The sequence below is a fragment of the Dasypus novemcinctus genome, chromosome 3, assembly GCF_030445035.2.
Source record: "Dasypus novemcinctus isolate mDasNov1 chromosome 3, mDasNov1.1.hap2, whole genome shotgun sequence".
NCBI classification, from domain to species: domain Eukaryota; kingdom Metazoa; phylum Chordata; class Mammalia; order Cingulata; family Dasypodidae; genus Dasypus; species Dasypus novemcinctus.
The window spans coordinates 3,731,715-3,752,737 of record NC_080675.1 but is presented as its reverse complement, the minus strand read 5'-3'; the positions used below and the strand labels follow the sequence as shown (position 1 = coordinate 3,752,737).

At 40.6% G+C, this 21,023-nt stretch overlaps 1 non-coding gene across 1 annotated transcript; it reads right to left on the bottom strand.

Moving 5' to 3' along the window:
- Window positions 1–291: 291 nt before the first annotated feature.
- LOC111763138 (small nucleolar RNA SNORA81) lies at window positions 292–426 on the bottom strand. Its single transcript, XR_002796065.2, has one exon. It is a non-coding gene; the product is annotated as a small nucleolar RNA SNORA81 (small nucleolar RNA).
- Window positions 427–21,023: the final 20,597 nt, after the last annotated feature.

The window sequence follows — 21,023 nt, the reverse complement described above, 5'->3', positions numbered from 1 at the left end:
CCGTGCCACGCAGGGGTGTCCCCTGTGGAGGGGAGCGCCATGCGCAAAGAGTGCACCCCATAAGGAGAGCCGCCCAGCGCGAAAGAAAGTACAGCCTGCCCAGGAATGGTGCCACACACACAGAGAGCTGACGTAGCAAGATGACGCAACAAAAAGAGACACAGATTCCCAGTGCTGCTGACAAAGAATACAAGTGGACACAGAAGAACACACAGCAAATGGACACAGGGAGCAGACAACTGGTGGTGAGGAGGGGAGAGAAAAAAATGAAAAATAAATCTTAAAAAAAGAAGAAAGAGGACCACAACAGTCTTTACAATCTAGTGCAGTTACTTTTCTTCTTTGTGTATTCTGCTAGTATTACTACAGAAACTAAGAAATAATCCTAGTTTCTGCAATTTTAGCACAATGCTTATACAAGAAGGTTCCTCTTTATACATCTTAAAGTCTTGAATTTATAGCAGGAATCCATTTCCTTTCTTATTTTTTTGAGGGGATGTCTACGAAGAATTATGTTATTAAATCAAGTTCAAATAGAATAATTATAGATCTATTAATTTTATTACAATATAGATGATTATGGAAGCCATCCATTTTTAATGACTCTGATTACCTTATATTTATAGTGCATTATCATTTACGAAGAGTTTTTATATACATTTCATCTTTTGAGTCTTTTCACATAAATTAAGATATATAATATTCTAATTTGAGGCATAGAGAATAGATTTAGAAAGTTTAGTCTCAAAAAGGTAAAAGTGGAATCAGTTTTCAAACTTAGGGCTTAAAAAAATCCCATATATATGTGTATATATGTTTCACCTTTTTAGAAATGGAACTATCTTAAACATATTAATCTGCTATTCATTTTTCATTTTATATGGATATCTTTCCCTGTCAGTATAGGTTTTTCCATTTAATTTTAAACAGCTACATTGTGTGGCTTTTCCATATTTTAGTTATCTAAATCCTGACTGATGAGTATTTAGGCTATTTCCAGTTTTTCACTATTAAGAACAATGCTGGGGGAAGCAGATTTGGCTCGATAGATAAGAGCGTCCGCCTACCACATGGGAGGTCCAGAGTTGGATTCCCAGGGCCTCCTGACCTGTGTGGTGAGCTGGCCCACGCACAGTGTTGATGCACGCAAGGAGTGCTGTGCCGCACAGGGGTGTCCCCCACATAGGGGAGCCCCATGCACAAGGCGTGCACCCTGCAAGGAGAGCCACTCCGTACAAAAAAAGCGCAGCCTGCCTAGGAAAGGCGCCACACACATGGAGAGCTGATGCAGCAAGATGACGCAACAAAAAGAGACACAGTTTCCCAGTGCTGCTGACAAGAATAGAAGCAGGCACAGAAGAACAGTGAATGGACAGAGAGCAGAAAACTGGTGGGGGGGGGGAGGGGAGAGAAATAAATAAAAAATAAATCTTAAAAAATAGAACAATGCTGGGAAGTAGATGTGGCTTAAGCAATTGGGCTCCCATTTACCATACAGGCAGTCCAGGGTTCAATACCCAGGACCTCCTGGTGAGGGCAAGCTGGCCCATGCAGAGTGCTGGCCTGCGTGGAGTGCTGCCCCGTGCAGGAATGCTGGACCATGTAGAGAGCTGGCATAGCAAGATGATGCAACAAAAAGAGACACAGAGGAGAGACAATATGAAACACAGTAGAGCAGGGAGCTGAGGTGGCACAAGAGAAGGATCGCCTCTCTCCCACTCCAGAAGGTCCCAGGATTGTTTCCCGGAGCCGCCTAATGAGAATACAAGCAGACACAAAAGAACACACAGCGAATGGACACAGAGAGCAGACAATGGAGGGAGGGGGAGAGAAATAAATACATAAAATCTTTAAAAAAAAAAAAAAGGACAATTCTTCTGTGAAAATACTTATATACATAATCTTTGTATGTGTGTGACAGTAAATTCCTAGAATTGGAGTTTATGAATCAAATCACAATAATCACAATAAATATTATTTTGACAGCAATTGTCAAATTGCTCTCCAAGTAAATTAGAGGAATTTCCATTCCTATCAATGAGGAATGAATTTTTGAATACTTTTGCCAGAACTAAAACCTTTGCCAACCCTATTATCAAATTTATATTGATAATTGCTATTTCCAATGTGATAGTAAAAAAAAATCATTGCTTAAATTTGCTTTTCTTTCATTAGAAAACATGAGCATCTTGGAGTGGGGAAGTTCTTTTTAGGCTTGACAGGAAACTCAGAAGTAATAAAAATCCTGATAATATGGCTTTTATGAACTGCTTGTTTACAACCTTTGCCTATTTTTTTCCTACTGTTTTTCTTTTCCTTCCTTATTGATTTAAAGAAGGGTTTTGTTTATTTGAAATTAGGGGTGTTATTCCTTTGCTATATGTGTTGCAAATATTTTCTTTCAGATTTGTTGTCTTTTTAAATGGTGTTTTGTGTCATGCAAGATATAAAATAATATCCTATGAGTTCTGAGTCTTGGGCTATGTTTAGAAAAGCCTTCACCATTTCAAGATTACAAACGTATTCATCCAAGTAGTTTCTTTTTGGGTTCTTATGGTTAATTTTTCTATAAAAATCTTTGATCCATCTGGAGTTTATTTTAGAATGAGGAGGTGTCTTAATTTGCTAAAAGCTGGCAGAAGCAATATATCAGAAATGGGTGGGTTTTACAATGGGGATTATTCACTTAGAAGTTTGCAGTGCTGAGGTTGTGAAAATGTCCAAATCATGGCTTCGTCAGGCGATGCTTTTCTCCCTGAAGACAGGCAGATGGCGACCCTGGACTCCTTTCTCACAGGGTAAGGCACGTGGCAGTGTCTGCTGGGGCTCCACCTTCTACTCCAGCCTTTCTTGCCTTCACCTTCCTACTCTGTGACTTGTTCTCTGCTTCTGTGTTCCAATGATGTCAGCTTTTTAGGATTTCTCTCTATGCTCCTGTGTTTTTTTCTCTGAATCTCACTCCATATACATCGGTATAAAGGACTCCAATAAGAGGATTAAGATCTACCCTGGGTCATGCCTTACTGAAATAATCAAATCAAAAGGCCCTTAACTGAAGTGACCTAGTCAAAAGGTCCCACCTACAATAGGTTCACACCACAAGAATGGATTAGTTCTAAGGACATGATTTTCTGGGATCCATCGGGCATCAAACCACCACAGGAAAGAAAAAATTATTTTATTCTGCAAGGCTCATTGGCTGTCCCAACACCTTTATTATAATAAATTAATCCTGCCATCTTTATCATATGATAAGTGCCCACTTTTATTAAATTAATCCTGCTATCTTTAACATGTACTAATTGTCCACTTTTACTAATTCTGTAATCTATTCCACTGATCTGTTTTAAAGAGGTTTTATAATACATATTAGCATCTGGAAGGCAAGTCCCCCTATATACTCTTCTTCTGCAGAATTTCCCATAATTATTCTTAAATATTCTTCTGAATGAAATTTAGAATAAGTTTGGCAAGTTCTAAAGAAAATTCAAATGATTTGGATTTGGATTGCATTCCATTTGTACATTGACTCAAACAGAATTGGCATTTTTACAATGTGGAGTCTTTTTACCCAAAAATGAGGTGTTTTCAGTAATTTACTGCTTTGTTTCTTCCCAGTTTCATGGTATTTTCCAAGTATATTCAGAAGCACTGCACTGTGCAACCGCTTTCACATTGCACTCAATGCAATTAAAAGCCCCCTCTTCCCTGAGTGGTAGACACCAGCAACCCTGAGTTTATTCCCCCATTTTATATTGTTATTGTATGATATTTTCTTCCATTATATTTTTCTCTATTATATATACATTAGTTACTATTTTGACATGAAAAAATTATTAATGTTTGAATGTTCATTTTAGAACTTGCTCTCCTACTACACTATCTTATTATTTCTTAAGAATTTTCCAGTTGAATCTCTTTGGGTTTTCTAACGTATAATCACACCTATTAATAATGATAATTTCTCTTGAACTTTTTCTGTTGTACTGGTTAGGACCTCCAACACAATATAAGTAGTGGGATCATGAGTAGGACTTTTGCATTTTGACTTTAAGTCCAAACCTGTTTCCTGGGTATATATTCAATCCACTAAATAGCTATTGAGTACCAACCATCTATAAAGCATTGTTTTGGATGAGAAGTACATGGTAAAAGGAAAATTAATTACTCAATGCCCAAATCTATAATCTTTACTTATCCCAATAAACAGATCTACAGCCAAAATAAATAGCCAGGTGATCTCTCTTACGCAGTGAAAACCATTCCAGGAAATTCAATGTTCTATATTACTAAGGGTTAAGGAAGGTGAGGGAACAATGGGCATGCTAAATAGACATTTACCTGAAAGTCAAAGACATAAAATAAGAAAGGGGTCAATACCCCCAAAAGATCTAGCTAGCTGAAAGTGCAAGTAATTTGACCCTAAAGCAGAGTTTAACCTCAGGGGTAAGGTATGAAGAAAGCAAGCATGAATCAGTATGTTTTCAAGTATGTGAACTACAATCATGTGTAGCTACCAATGTAGTAAGATTGAGACTGTGATGCAATAAATATCATAATAAAGTTAACTATGACCGTAAGATGCTAAAAGAATGTCTCTCAAAGAAGGTGAGTCATCCCTTCAGCAAATATGTGTTGAGTACCTATTGAATGTCAAGCCCCAATCTAGGTACAAAATGCTTAATAAAAAAAAAATCTCTGTTTTCAAAGATCTTACAGTCAACTGGGGGGAGACGGATGACTTATGTAAACAAATATACATGTATAATCAATATATTGTTAGAAATTGTATTAATACAATTGCTATGCTATACTACGAAGGAAATAACAATGCTCTGAGAAAATAATAGATTTGGGGTATCTGGGAATGACTCTGAGAAAGTAGCCTTCAAACAGAAACCAGAGGGATGAACAGGCAAAGTAAAGAGCATATCAGTGTGAAAGTGGAATAATAAATGAGTTTACTATCTTGACTTGAGCTTCCATTTTATCCAGGGAATTATAAAGAAGAAATGGAGGTTAATTGAAGCAGGTTGACATACCAATGATCCTTTGTGGTACTGATAAAGACCCCTGCCCCTTCCCAGGAGGAAGTACTCTAACAAAGAAATGAGGCTGACACTAGCGAAGTCTGCTAACTTTACCAGATGGCCACAATCTTATATCAACATCCTGGATGCTAATTAACTGGGACACCCTTCCCAGACAGTCCACATGCCCCCAGCCCTGTAGTTCGCATAGATCATGTTCCCATTGTCCTCACCCCTCACCCATTCCCCCCACACCTTCCCTTTGTCTCAAGCAGACACATAAGCTACCTCCCCAAGTCAACCTTTTAAGCAGAAACCAATTTGGTGTTGCTTCTGCATTAATTAATTAACTTTAGCTCAATAAACTTGCTCTGCACCCCTCTTTTTAAAGTGTTTATTTTATTTTTGGCTCAACAGTAATTGGTGTCAGAAGTGGGATCTGAAGGTGGATGTCGAGACAATACCTCTGATGCCTTGGAGAGGAGCAAGGTACCTGCAGGAATCCTTTGTGTTCCGTTGCTCTGGGTTCGTCTCCTGGCTCATTCTGTTAGTCTCTCTCAGATCTTTGAACTCCGGCCACAATGTGGTTGAGGTCAAAATTTGTTTGTTGAACTACTGTCTAGCTGGGCCCTCTGTTATGGCCTCTGTTTTTGGCTGTCAGGTAAGAGAATTCTCTTGTTTCTTTACTGTGGTGGGAAACAGTTTTATGTTTCCATACTTCTGTGCTTCTGTGGTTTGTGTCTGTTTAATGTATATTCCCTTAACTCTGGATGGTAATACTAAATTAACAAATAAACATTCTTAAGAGAGTTCTATTCAGATTTCTTAAAGATAAATTAACATACTCCTAGAGCAGAAATTGGAGAAGCTGAGCTTCTGGTACTCTTTAAAATCCTTCAGTCTTCTCCCCTTGGATTCTAAATAAGCTTAATTGCCCTTCTATAATAAGATTTTCCAAATCCTAATGAAGATTCAGTGGCCTTTTTAAAGATTTCAATCTTACCATTCATATTTGTAAGCCTGGATACTCAAACTTTTGCCAATTAATTTACAGTACTGCTGGTAAAAGTCATGCAAAAATTTAGATAAAACTATTTGGAAAAGCAAAGCAAACGTGGTTTTCAATATGCTGTAATCTAAAAAACTTATAATAAAAATACAGTATAATCTAAAATAAATATTTTATATGCTTAGTATTTTTGTCTTCATAAATAAAATTCATTTATGAAAAAACTTCTCTCCAAAGCTTTGTATAAATTAAATTGTGTGTGTATATATACATATATATATATATCTAATTATAAAGGATTTAACAAAACTGTAAAGACAAAATACCTTCATAAGTTTCAAAATTCATATAGAATTAAATTTTATACACTACATTGTCCTTTTTGGAAACAGTATAACATACCTACATGCCATTAATCCTTGTTTAAAAATTGTATATTATAGTTTTAAAGTACTTGAGGTATGTTAAGGTGCATTAACTAAGGTGTTTTAAGTATTTCAACAAATCCCCTAGTACAAACTGTGTTTCCATAGTTTCATTTGTATAGCTTTCCTATATTATTTAGAAAAAAACAAGGGATAATAGTAAAAAACCTTAACAACATTAATTTTCTCTGATCTGTTTCCATATTTAGAACTAATCAGACCTGGATAACCACATTAATAAAATTGGCATGTTAGAGTTTATTAACTTTTAAACTGAATAATTTTTTTAAAAGAATAAAAGTTTTTCCTAGGCTCCTTAACCTAACCTTCCCCCACCCCCATCCCCGGGGTCTTTTCTTTGAAAGGCCTATGGGGGAAGGGTTAGGTGCAATAAGACAGGGAAATGTAAATTTGGCTCAGAACTCTGTCTACTAGGCCAGAAAATTAAGAATGACAGGGGATGGGAAGCAGATGTGGCTCAAGTGATACAGCTTCCACCTACCATACAGGAGGACCTGGGTTTGAACCTTGGGGCCTCCTGGTGAAAAAGAAGAAGAGAAAGCGTGCCCAGGCGGCAAGCCAGTGCCCATGTGAGTGCCCACATGGTGAGCCAATGCCCCACGCAAATGAGCAAGATGATGACGCATCAAAAGAGAGACGAGGGAGAGTCAAGGTGAAGTGCAGCAGAAACCAGGAACTGAGGTGGCACAATTGACAGGGAACCTCTCTCCTCATCAGAGGTCTCCAGGATCGAATCCCGGTGAATTCTAGAGGACAGCAAATGAGAAGAGAAGACAACACAGACAGCAAAAACAGCAGGGTGGGAAGAGGAGAAGGGGGGAAATAAATAAATCTTAAAAAAAAAAAAAGAATGATAGGGGAGAGTGGGTGTATGTAGCTCAGTGGTTGAGTGCCTGCTTCTCAAGTATGAGATCCCAGGTTCAATACCTGGTACCTCCTAAAAAAAAAAAAAGAATGTAGGCATTTATCAGTCATAAAAACATTGAAATAGAGAAAACATAGAAATCTCATGAGCTTATAATTTCTCATGTGCCTTTATACATATAAAAAGAATGATAGGGACAGAGAATAATTAATAATCCAATTGCCAAAATTTCAGTAAATGAAGGAAAGAGAAAGGCTCCTTAAAAGCTATAGAAAGGTTTTTCTAAATTATGATAGAAACAAATTAAAGAATTATGATACATTCCAGAGTATGGTAGTTACTATGCTTGAGGTTGTTCACAACTTTTATGAAAAAAAAGTTTTAGTTTCCTATATGGAGGAAAAAAAATATTTCTTGCATAAACCATAATTGTTTCCATTTTATTTGACTTGAGTGTAATCCATAAGTTTATACAGATACTAATGAAACAAATTATATTTATTAGATATTTAATGAAAATTGTTTAATAAAATTAAGTTAAAGGGAAAAAAAGAATAAGTCTGTCCTTAAGTGAAACAACTAGTTTTCAAAAAGCACAATGAGGAATGTAAAATGAGATTTAAATGGATATAGAAAGAAGTAAAATGTTTATGGAACATTTTACAGTAAATGCTGACTCAAATTGGATAGCTTGTTTAAGAGAATGCCTTTTTGTCCTAAGTTAAAATGAATGGTTTTCCTGAGGGCAGGAATAAGTAGGAAAAGACATGAACAATGATAAAAAGTTGTAGAGGGTTTGTGAAAGTAAATTTTGTCTGTTAAAGATGAAATTTGGGAAGCGGATGTGGGTCAAGTGATAAGCTTCCACCTACCATATGGGAGGACCTGGGTTTGATCCCTGGGGCCTCCTGGTGAAAAAGAAGAAGAGAAAGCATGCCTGCGCGGTGAGCCAGTGCCCACACGAGTGCCTGAGCAGTGAGTGCGAGTGCCTGCGTGGTGAGCCAGTGCCCACACAAGTGAGTCACACAGCAAGATGATGAAGCAACAAAAGAGAGACAAGGGGAGAGTTTAGGTGAAGCACAGCAGAGACCAGGAACTGAGGTGGCGCAATTGACAGGGAACCTCTCTCCACATCAGAAGTCTCCAGGATCGAATCCTAGAGGAGAGAAAATGCGAAAACAACACAGACAGCAAAAACAGCAAGGTGGGAGGAGGGAAAGGGGGAAAAAGAAATAAATCTTAAAAAAAAAAGATGAAATTTAAGGTGAAATAACTAGTCTATGTAGTTATGAATAATTATGGGAAATTTGTAAAAGCATTTTCTAAACTGAAGTATTTCAATATAAATGGCTTGTTCCAGGAAGTCATTATTAAGTAGGAATCTGAATTAATATTGATAACAAAAAGTGGGAAGCAGATGTGGCTTAAGCAATTGGGCTCCTGCCTATCACACGGGAAGGCCATGGTTCGGTTCCTAGTGTCTCAGCGAGGGAAATGGATGTGGCTCAAGCTGTTGGGCTTCCATCTACCATATAGGAGGTCCAGGGTTTGATGCCTAGGGACTCCTGGTGAGGGCAAACTGGCCCATGCAGCAGAGTGCCAGCCCGTGCAGGAGTGCCACCCCACATGGGAACACCGCCCTGTGCAGGGGTGCCGTCCCACGCAGGAGTTCTGGCCAACGTGGAGAGCTGGCGCAGCAACATGACGCAACAAGAGACACAGAGGAAAGACAATAAGAGACACAGCAGAACAGGGAGCTGAGGTGGCACAAGAGAATGACTGCCCCTCTCCCACTCTGGAAGGTCCCAGGATCGGTTCCCAGAGCTGCCTAACGAGAATACAAGCAGACACAGAAAGAACACACAGCGAATAGACAGAGAGAGCAGACAATGGGGGTGGGGTGGGGGTGGGCAGAAAATAAATAAATCTTTAAAAAAAAAAGAAGACAGGCCAATACAACAAGACACAAGAAGAAAAAACCATAGTGAGAGACACAACCAAGCAGGGAGCAGAGGTTCCTGGTGCCACCTGAAGTGACAAGATGATGCAACAAGAGACACAAGAGGAAAAACAAAGCAGGGAATGGAGGTGACGTGAGTGATCAGTCACCTCCCTCCCACATCAGAAGTCCCAGGTTGGTTCCCGGTGCCTCCTAAAGAAACAAAGAAAATGAACTCAGACACAGCAAGTACAAAACAACAAAGGGGAGAGATAAATAAATAAAAATAGATCTTAAAAAAAAAGTAACTTCATAACAAAGAAACCTGTTAGTCGCCACCTCAATCTGCATATTAAGGTGGTGGTAGGGGGAAGATAATCTTGATTCCATTGAAAATCTTAAATTTACATGAAATAATTAAGAAAATAGTTTTTTCCTGTGCTGCTAAAGTAAAATACCTGTAAATTAACATAATTTTAGTAAAGGTGTAAAAGTAAAATGAAACAAAACTTCTGCTATAGGGTATAGTTTATTATAGAAACAGCTGTAGATAAAGAAATTAGGACCTAGGTTGTAAACTCTTGCAGCCATTATATTTATCTCTGGGCTCTGATCTCTGTTATTTCTGAATTATGAGATGACTTACTCTTTGTGTATAACCTAATAGCTCCTTAAAAAATTTTAAGTACCTCAATGGCACTTGGAACACAGAGTTAAAGTTAGCCAGCTCTTAGAGTGGTGAGGAAGCAGCCCTACAGCTACACAAAGAATGACCACGGAGAAGCTGCCAGGGGCTGGTAAGACACAACGGGCTTTCTGGCCTGCTTCTCCTGAGGGTTATCATGTGTGCTGTTGTGAGTCTGGATCTTGCCCACTCTAAGCAAATGTCCTAGGGCCTATGGGAGAAAGATCCACTGTTATATTACTCACCAGAGAACCCCCCCCCCCCCCCCCCCCGCTCCGTGCTTGGGCCCTTAGATATCTTTTCCAGATTCACAGGGCTTCTTCTAGCTTCTTGCTTGCCTGGGCTGTCTGTAGCAACAACCCATGACCAATCAAACTGTTAGAAGTGCAGATACCTGCCACCATCCAGCATCTCTGGTGTCCCCTGGGATATCCTTCCCTCATCTTTAAGATAAGAGCTACCTCTCTAGGGGCAACTCCCAGAGCCCAGAAACTCTTGTAATTGCTTGTTTTATGTTATAGCTGTTGTTGCTGCCTCCCTTCACCCCTCCTCCTAGCCTTTGTTATCTCCCTTTTCCAGCCGTTGCTATCCTTCCCGCCAGTCCCGTCCACTTAGCCAACTCATAATCTGCCCCCTTTCTTAATCACCGCCTACTTCATAGCTGCCTGCACAGTTCCGCCTATCCACTACCGCCCCGTAGTTTACCCGCCCCAATTCCTACCCCTCCCTTGACCCGACCTTATATAATCAAGTGTGTTTCCGCAATAAAGTAGACTAGCTCATTCTCACAGGCTGTCTCCGTGGTTTTTACCGCGCGTCCCCCACGCCTGGAGAACCTAGGCCTACGCGCTGGCCTAGGGGCTCACCGCCGAGCCGTGGAAGCCCGCCCGGTCCTCGTAGGTTGCTAACTTAGAATAGCAGCCCACAGCAGGGGTTGCTAACTTGGAATAGCAGCTCACAAGCTGTGACCTTATATCAAAGTACCACCAATTATCAACCCCCCATTCCATGCTCAGGGACTTCTGTGGAAGAGGTGGAGGAAAGATTGTAAGAGTTGTGGTCAGGGTGGATTGTATCATATATGACTTTACATTTTCTTTCCCAACCCTTCAAGTCCTTTCCTCCCCAAATTGTAGCAACATTTTTAAAAAAGGAGGGAATCCGTGCAGGGTACCAACTTAAAGACATGCTGATCAATTCGCAGCTGTTATGCTGGCCTGCTGTTTGGCAAAAGGTAAAGCAGTTACCATTTACACTGACAGTCACTATGCCTTTGTAGTAGCGCAGACTTTAGCCATGTTCTAGAAACACTGGGGTTTCCTTGTATCCTCTGTCCAGCCCATCAAAGATAAGCTTTGAGTAAGTGAATTTCTCCAAAGTCTTTTGCTCCCCAAGGCAGTAGCAGTAGTGAAAACTGCAGGACATAGCAGAGCTGATTCAGAAGCCCGAGGAAAGGCACCAGGGGACACTGCAGCTCCTCGAGGTGCAGGTATGAAACACGTTGTGAACTACTGGAACCTGCCAAGCCAGCCTTCCCCTCCACGCTGTGCCAATGGCCCCCTGGGGCTGTCCTTAAATGACATTGTACAAGCCCAGCACACAATACTCACCCCAGATCTCAAAAATTTGGAGGGCTAAGGGGGACCTAAAGATCCCCAGACTGGACGTTGGGTTGGCCTGTACAGTGTACTCGTCCTTCCCCCAGGCCTCATGAACTTACAGGAACACTCTTCAGCCCTCACCAACCTTCTCGTGTGAGATAGTTACTAGCAGAGCCACACCCTTACTTCCCTGGTTGCAAAACTGCTGGTTTACTCCTCACTGGCTACCTATGCCAAAAACTCTCACAAGCTCTTTCTGAACTCCTCTAAATGGTTTCCAAGTCTCTCTCTACAGATCTCCCCAATTCTCCACCACCTGTGCAACCATATTAGTTGTGTTAGAAATGGCATCTTCGGAAACATGGACTTGAACCCCGGTGGAAAGGACCCTTTCGAGTCCTCCTTACCACCCCCACAGTCGCAAAGCTTCAAGGAATCGACTTCTGGATTCACCTATCACACCTGAGTGGACCACTGAAGCATTGTAGACCTGACCCTGCAGCACTGCCAGGTCCAGAAGCAGCCGGCATCGGACTCAGACAGCGCTCCCAAGACTGGGGGACAGTGGGCCGAGTACACTTAAAATACCTTTTGTCTTTTTTCTTATCTAAGGCATAGTTCTCCCCTGGGAGCAAGAACACCCTGAGTGGCCCCTAGGGAATCTTGCTGTTATCTTCTCCTCACTGCAGTTAACTCCACTGCCTTCATCTAGACTGTAGCAAACATTATCTTCCCTTGCCCCACTGGCTAACTAAAATGACCCCTAAGCTATTCTTTTGCTTATTCCCTCGTGCACTAGAGACCTCTCTCTCTGCTCAGGTTTCGTCCGCCTCTGCAATACCATTCTAGGACCCGTAGCTTCTCCTTGCTGTCTGACCTGGTGGGTAATGCACATTTGGCTCTGTAAGAGACCTTAACTCCAACCCTTGAACTTTACCTCTCACATGAAATAAAGACTACCTGTGGAATTCTTGCTGGAACAGGGCTTAGACTTGGACTTACAGCTCCCTGGGTAGGTTTCAGATACTAAGAACATGCCATCTGCAACCCCAGGGCCACCCTTGAAGCCGTAGCTCCAGAAACGGGGCAAGCCCTGCAAGGACTAACTAGCGTTCTCAATTCCCCTGCAGCCACAACTATGGAAAACTGATTAGCTTTAGATTACTTACTGGCAGGAGGAGGCGGCGTCTGTGCTGTGCTGTTGCCAACACATCCTGTTGTACTTGCATCAACGTCATTGGACAAGTCAAGACTGACGTCCAGAACATCTTCAAACAAGCCAAATGGCTTCACAGCATAAACCAACAACCAAGAGACATATGGGAATCCATTCGGGGGTTTCTGCCCAACACCTCTTTGTTGTATTTCCTGGTCTTGCTGGCGATCATGGTGATCATGATGCTTCTCCTTGGACCTGTTTTCATCTGCATCATCACCAACTTTGTCAAAGCCACCACTCTTTCTCCAGTCTCCTGTAGCTTTAGAGTATCAGTCTAGAGAGTCCCAAACTAGTCATACTTGTTCTTTGGGGAGTCAATGGACTCCATGGACCAAAAGGAGGGAATGTGAAATTGGAATGATAAATTATTTTACTATCTGGATTTGCTTGGGCTTCCATTTTATCCAGGGAATTATAAAGAAGAAACAGAGGTTAACTGAAGCAGGCTGACATACCAATGATCCTTTGTGGTGCTGGTAAAGACCCCTGCCCTTGCTCAGAAAAAAGCACTCTAACAAAGAAATCAGACTGACACTAGCAAAGTCTGCTAACCTTACCAGATGGCCACAATCTTACATCAACATCCTGGATGCTAATTAACGAACTGGGACACCCTGCCTGGACAGCCCACATCCCCCCAGCTCCATAACTCTCATAGCTCATGTTCCCATCATCCTCACCCACCCCATTCCCCCCACACCTTCCCTTTGTCTCAAGCAGCCATATTCGTGCTCCCCCCAAGTGAGCCTTTTGAGCTTACTAACCTTTTAATGTCCTTGCTCTAATCCCTAAAAAGATAAACCCTCAATATTTATTGTGTTGTTTGAATAAATGTCATTTTTACTTCTAATGGAGGAGCTTAACAATCAGAGCAATAGGCAGAGGGACTATTGTTTTTAATTAGAGAAGTATTTTTAATTGATATCACAAAACAGTAATTCTGTTCAACAACCACAAGTACCATTCCAAACCCTCAGGCAGAAGTGACCACTGTCCTGTCTGTGGTGCTACGATTCCTTGCCTAGCATGTTTACATAGCATGGATGGAGACAGTGAAACGTGGGAGTCGATCCAGGAGACAGGGTGAATCACTGATGGAGCAGGGTATTCTAGAGGAGACAGGGGTGCTTATTACAGGAGCATGTTGGAGAAAGTAGTGGTGAAAAGAAGAGAGCGCTTCCTTTGATCCCAAAAGTGTTCAGACGGAGATAAAAATGCAGGCATATGGTAGAAGTTGAGAGACGTTCATGCCTTCTAACTAGAGGTTCCCAAACTTTCTTGTTCTCAGTTCCCTCACTGTCTCAGTAACTTTTTCATGGTGTCTGTAGGTCAAAAGAAATACCTAACAGAGCAGTGGGTGTAGCTCAGTGGTTGAACGCCTGCTTCCCATGTATGAGATCCTGGGTTCAATCCCCAGTACCGCTGAAAAAAAGAAAAACAACAACAACAAAAATCTAACAGTGCTGTTTATTAAGTAAAGTAGAAATAACCTATTAAGTATTTATGTCCTAACAATTTAGTAGTACTTTGAAAAATAAATTGGGTATTGTACAGAGTTCACTCCAGTTTTGATTCTATTCTTTTAACAACATATATAAGGCAACCAGCTAAAGTGTACAATTCAATGGTTTTTAGTATATTCAGATTTTTGCTATCATTCCAACCATTTTTAGAAAATTTTCATTGCAATAAAAAGAAACACACAGGAGTGGAGATGGCTCAAGCCATTGGTCGCCTCCTTCCCACACGGGAAAGCTCTTGGTATACTTTTAGATAGAAGTTCTTTATCATGATTTGCCAATATTTTCTCCCATTCTGTGGGTTTTCTTTTCTAGTCTTTATTTTTGGAAACCTTCAACAATTTTTAAGTATGTGTTTGATTCAATGAAATTACTGTTCTTCCACTATTAGTAATATATTATTTAAAAAGTATATTTTAATATTTTATCAACATACTTCTCTTCAGACACAAACTCAAATTTTATTTCCAGTAATTCCTAAGTTCTAGGATAAAAACTTGGGTACGTCATTTCATTACTCTGACCTATAGTTTTCTCATGTGAAAAGGGGTAATGGTACTTATAAGATGGTGGAAAATAAGAGCAAGAAAAACACTTAGCGTAAGGCCAATAAATTAATAGAAGCCTAATAAATATCTGAAGATAGGAAAAGATCTCTAAAAAGGAATTATATTTCAAAATCTATGTGAGATATTAAGTATTGTATCCACTTAATAACGGTTTTTAAGAAAGAATAAGTTGGGCCTTACAGAGTAGGAAGCTCAAGAAGTCAGTCTCTCCACCAAAGCAACTACTGAAGAGGCAGAAACTGTCTGTATCAACTATTTTGAACCTCTGGAGTCTAGTGTAACACTGTGCAACATCCAGGGAAGAGCAAGAGGAAGAGGCTGGTAAATTGCAGGGAATTTCACCCTCCATGCAGATATCCCTCATTTCTGAATTGCCTGGTAGGCAGTAGTGGGGACCCATTCCTGATTTCCTGGTACAACTTGCTGGTGCCAAGGTGGGCTATAAAGACCTTGTCTTCCAAAATCTGAGGGTATGTAGTCTGATTGATAACCATTACTTTTGATCAGCTACTTCAGAGCACTAGCGAGCTGGCTCTAAGAATAGCCATTGTTACAACCACTCCAGGCAAAAGAGACAGAGGAATCTTAAAAGGGGTAGAATCTATTTCCTTTTTCTCTTTTCTTTTTATATTCTATATTTGGGAGCAAAAATAGTTTGAAAAAGTCACAAACTGATGGCTCCAGCCCTCAATATAACAAAAACAACAAACCTAGCAATCCCAGAAGAGTAGAAAAACTACATTTCCAGAGTTATAACATAATACATAATACATAAAATGTCCAGTACTCAACAAAAAATTACAAAACACACAAACAAATTGAAAAGTATGGCCCAGAAATAGGAAAAATGGAATTTTCCAAAAACCATCCCTAAGGAAGTTCATCTATTGGAACTATTAGTCAAAGACGTTGAGTCATATTTCACATATTTGGATGTGTATATTCATGTCTTTCATCTTATTTCTTCAGCTTCTTTTTCTGCTCCTTTCTCTCTGTCTTGTCCTTCTGGGGCCTCAATGATACGTTCATTGGTATGATATCCCACAGGTCCCTCAGTCTCTCTTCATTTTTTTAAAAAAGATTTATTATTATTATTATTTTTATTTATTTATTTCCTCCCCTTGTGGCTTGTTTGCTGTTTTCTGTGTCCATTCACTGTGAGTTCTTCCGTGTCTGCTTGTTTCCCTTTGTTGCGTCATCTTGCTGCACCAGCTCTCTGTGGGTGTGGGTGCGGGCCGTCAGCTGTCAGCGGGTATGGGCCAGCTTGCCTTCACAAGGAGGCCCTGGGACATGAACCCATGTGGTAGACGGGAGCCCAATCAATTGAGCCACAGCTGCTTCCCTCTATTCAATTTTCTTCACAAATTTTTTCTTTCTCCTCAACCTGAATAATTTCAGTTATCTTGTCTTCAGGTTTGCTGATTCTCTCTTCTGCCTATTCAAATCTGCTACTGAAGCCATCTAATGAGTTTTGCATTTCAATTACAGTTCTTTGTGACTCCAAAATTTGTTTGGTTCCTTTTTATAATTAGCACCTATTTTGTTCAGACAATGTTTTCCTAATTTCCTTTAGTTCTTTGTATACAGGATTCCTTTAGTTCTTTGAACATATTTAAGACAGTTGACTCAACTGTCAGATATTAAAGGACATTATCAAGAAAGTGAAAAGACAATCTATAGGATGGGAGAAAATATTTGGAAACTATATATCTCATAAGGGTTTAATGTCCAGAGTATATAAAGAACTACTACAGCTCAACAAAGAGACAAATAATCCAATTTAAGGAGGAGCAAGGGAACAGCAAACCAAACCCTAAGCAAGCATAAGGAAATTAAGATTAGAGCAGAAATAAATGAAAAGGAGAATTTTTAAAAAATAGAGAATCAATAGAACTAAAAGTTGGTTCCTCAAGATGATCATCAGAATCGACAAACCCTTCAGTAGATTCACAAAGATAAAAAAAAAAAAAAAAGAGAAAAGATGTAAATAAATAAAATCATATAAGAGAAGGGGGAGATTACCACTGACCCAGCAGAAATAAAAGATCATAAAAGAGGGACTTCTGGGAAGATGATGGACTAGAAAGACAGGCTCTCTTCTTTCCTGGGAAAAAATAGCTAGAGGACAGGCAGAAATAGCCTGGAAAAAAAATCTTCTAGGGTTTAGGACACCAGGGGAAGGCTGGACACCACTGAGGAGAGATGGCAAAGGATAATAAGTACAACAGCAAAATGTGAGTTAAAAGTCACAGCTGCTACTGCTGGCAACTTCCCCCAGTATAGACACTTGAATTCTCAGGCCTCAAGGCTATGGACAAAGGGGACCCCAGGGATCCACCTCCCCAGGAAAGGGGAGAGAGAGGAACACAGACTAAGGCTTACTCAGTTTTTGACCCACAAATTTGGTTTGCTGTGTCACACAAACCCTTTCAGGTCAGATGGAACTGCGCCATCATTTGCCCTGGGAGCTAGCACGGGACTAAAGAGATCTGACACTCTCAATCTCCCTCACTACTAATTGGGACTGGTTGTTGAGGATGTAGAGGGGAGTGGAATTATTCCCACTCAGGAAAAGGGAGGGGACTGTCAGCAAAGGCTGGAGAACTGCCTCTGAGAAAGTTTGAATTACAAGTCTAAGCCTCCAGGCAGGAACCTCTACCACAGGGCTCTTAATCTTTTTTTGTTCCATGGACTCCTTTGGAAGTCAGGTGAAAACCACAGACCCCTTATCAGAATGTAGCAGCAGATAGTTTTATGACACTCAACTAGCGATAGATCTAACAACTAATGTAATTTCCAAGTATGGATGAGTGATTTTTTGAGATATGCAAAAACTGTAATGTGATATGAAATGAATACTACTGTAATTTATTGCATTCATTCATAAGTGAAGGAAATGCTAGATTTCAGTTAGAGGTCAGATAAAATAAAGATAATATGTTTATTTTTTCAATTCAAGCTCCTGTACCCCCTGAAATCTTTCCACAAACCCTTGTGGAAGTCTGAGGACCCCTGGTTAAGAACCCCTGCTCTACCACACTGATGCCCTCTGTGTTGCAGCAAACACACTCCAACCAGGCATTGAACTGAGAGGGCTGCCAAAGAGCACCACATACAGGCATAACAAGAAAGCTACATGAGGAAATTAAAAGTAAATAAGTGAGGGTTTTCCTGGCCTTTACAGCCTCTCTACCCAAGGGCCTAGGAAGCAGGTCTGTAACCCATTACTAGGACTAGGGCCAGGTTTTAAGCAAGTAACAGGGAATCCTAAAGACCCAGAACAGGCTGAACCAAGAATCAAAGAACATCAGTAACACACAGCTTCCCACCACTAAATCACTATGAAAGAGACAGAAATTGAGCATCTGAGTAAACCACCATCCTAATTAGATGCCTAGACATCAGCAAAAAATTATAAGCCATACTAAGAAAATGGAAGAAATGGCCCAAGAAAGGAATATATCAAAGCCCCAAGAAAGACGGAGGATTTGAGACAACTCATCGATGAGATGCACACAAATTTCCAAAATCAAATTAATGAATTGTAAGACAATATGGCTAAAGAGATAAAGGATATAAAAAAGATACTGAGTTAGCACAAAGAAGAATTTGAAAACCTGAATAGAAAAATAACAGAGTTCATGGCAAGGAAAGACATAATAGGGAAGCGGATTTGGTTCGACAGATAGAGTGTCCACCTATTATATGGGAGGTCCAGGGTTCAAAACCAGGGCCTCCTGACCCATGTGGTAAGCTGGCCCACACATAGTGCCGATGCATGCAAGGAGTGCTGCGCCACACAGGGGTGTCCCTCATGTAGGGGAGCCCCACGTGCAAGGAGTGTGCCCTGCAAGGAGAGCTGCCCTGTGCGAAAAAAGCGCAGCCTGCCTAGGAGTGGTGCCACACACACGGAGAGCTTATGTGGCAGATGACACAACAAAAAGAGACACAGATTCCCGGTGCTGCTGACAAGAATGCAAGCAGACACAGAAGAACACATAGCTAATGAACACAGAGCAGACAATGGGCAAGTGGGGGGAAGGGGAGAGATATAAATAGAAAATAATTTTAAAAAAATTTTTAAAAAGACATAATAGAGGAAATAAAAAACACATTAGAAGCATACAACAGCAGACCTGAAATGACATAAGAAAGAATAAGTGCTACAGAAGACAGAAGAGCTTACACTGAAGAGAGAAAAGAACAGAAAGAGAAAAGAATGGGAAAAAATGAGCAGGGGATCAGAGAGTTGAATGGTAACACAAAATATAATAATATACACAGGCATTCCAGAAGGAGAAGAGAAGGGGCAGAATGAGTATTTGAGGAAATAATAGCGGAAAGTTTTCCCAACTCTCAACGAAAGAAATGAATTTTTATGTCCAAGAAACGCAATGTACCCCAATAAGAATACATGCAAACAGACCTACTCCAAGACACATACAACTCAGAAAGTCAAATGTCCAAGATAAAGAGAAAACCATGAGAGCAGCAAGGGAGAAGCAAACCAGCACAAGCAAGGCACGCCCAATAAAACTTAGTGTGGATTTCTCATCAGAAACCATGGAGGTAGGAAGACAGTGGTATGATACAATTCGGATACTAAAAAAGAAAAACTGCCATCCGAGAATTCTTTATTCAGCAAAATTGTCCTTCAAATATGAAGGTGAGTTTAAAGTATTCACAAACAAACACAAACTAAGAGAGTTTGTAAAAAAAATATCCAACTTTGCAGGAAATATTAAAAGAAGCCTTAAAGCCTAAAAGAAAAACACAGGAGAGAGAGGCTTGGAGGAGAGTAGAGAAGAGCAAAAAGGAAAACCAAAAGAGTAAAAAGACTATTAGTCAAAGGAGTGCTGATGCAAAATACCAGAAATTGGTTGGTTTTTATAAAGGGTATTTATTTGGGGTAGGAACTTACAGATACCAGGTCATAAAGCATAAGACACTTCCCTCACCAAAGTCTATTTTCACACATGTTGGAGCAAGATGGCTGTTGACATCTGTGAAGGTTCAGACTTCCTGGGTTCCAATGGGCTCACCTCCTCTGTTTTCTCCACAAAGTCAGCTGTAGACTATGAGTCTCTCTAGGCTTTGCCTCTCTCCACAAGGTCAGCTGTAGACTATCAGGCAAAGGGCTCTGTCTCTTTTCCTGGGGCTCCAGTTTAAGACTTCAGCATCTAACTCCAACATCAAAACTCCAACATTAAGAACCCTCAACTCTGTCCTTTGCCATGCCTTTTATCTGTGAATCCCCATACACCAAGCGGCAGGGACTCAATGCCCTAATGACATGGCCCAATCAAAGCCCTAATCATAACTCAATCACACCCAGGTATAGACCAGATTACAAACATAATCCAATATCTGTTTCTGGAATTCATAACCATATCAAACTGCTACAAAGACAGACAAAAATAATAAGGTATGACATATGAAAACCAAATAAAATGATGGAAGTAAATAATGCGTTTACAGTAATATCATTGAATGTGAATGGATTAAGCTCGAATCAAAAGATATAGACTGACAGAATGGATAAAAAAACATGAACCATAATATAAGAAAAAAAAAAAAACAAGAAAAATCATGGGCCATCATACACTGCCTACAAGAGACTCACCTTAGACCCAGGGATACAAACTGGTTGAAAGGAAAAGGTTGCAAAAAGATACTCCATACAAACAGTAACCCGAAAAGAGCAGGGGTAGCTATACTAATATATATATTTTTAAGTCTTGTTTTTTTTTTTTTTTAAGATTTATTTATTTATTTATCCCCCCCCTCCACCGGTTGTCTGTTCTCTGTGTCTATTTGCTGCGTCTTGTTTCTTTGTCCACTTCTGTTGTCGTCAGCCGCACGGGAAGTGTGGGCGGCGTCATTCCTGGGCAGGCTGCACTTTCTTTCGCGCTGGGCGGCTCTCCTTATGGGGTGCACTCCTTGCGCGTGGGGCTCCCCTACGCGGGGGACACCCCTGCGTGGCAGGGCACTCCTTGCGCACGTCAGCACTGCGCATGGGCCAGCTCCACACAGGTCAAGGAGGCCCGGGGTTTGAACCGCGGACCTCCCATGTGGTAGATGGACGCCCTAACCACTGGGCCACGTCCGTTTCCCAGCTATACTAATACTGGACAAACAGA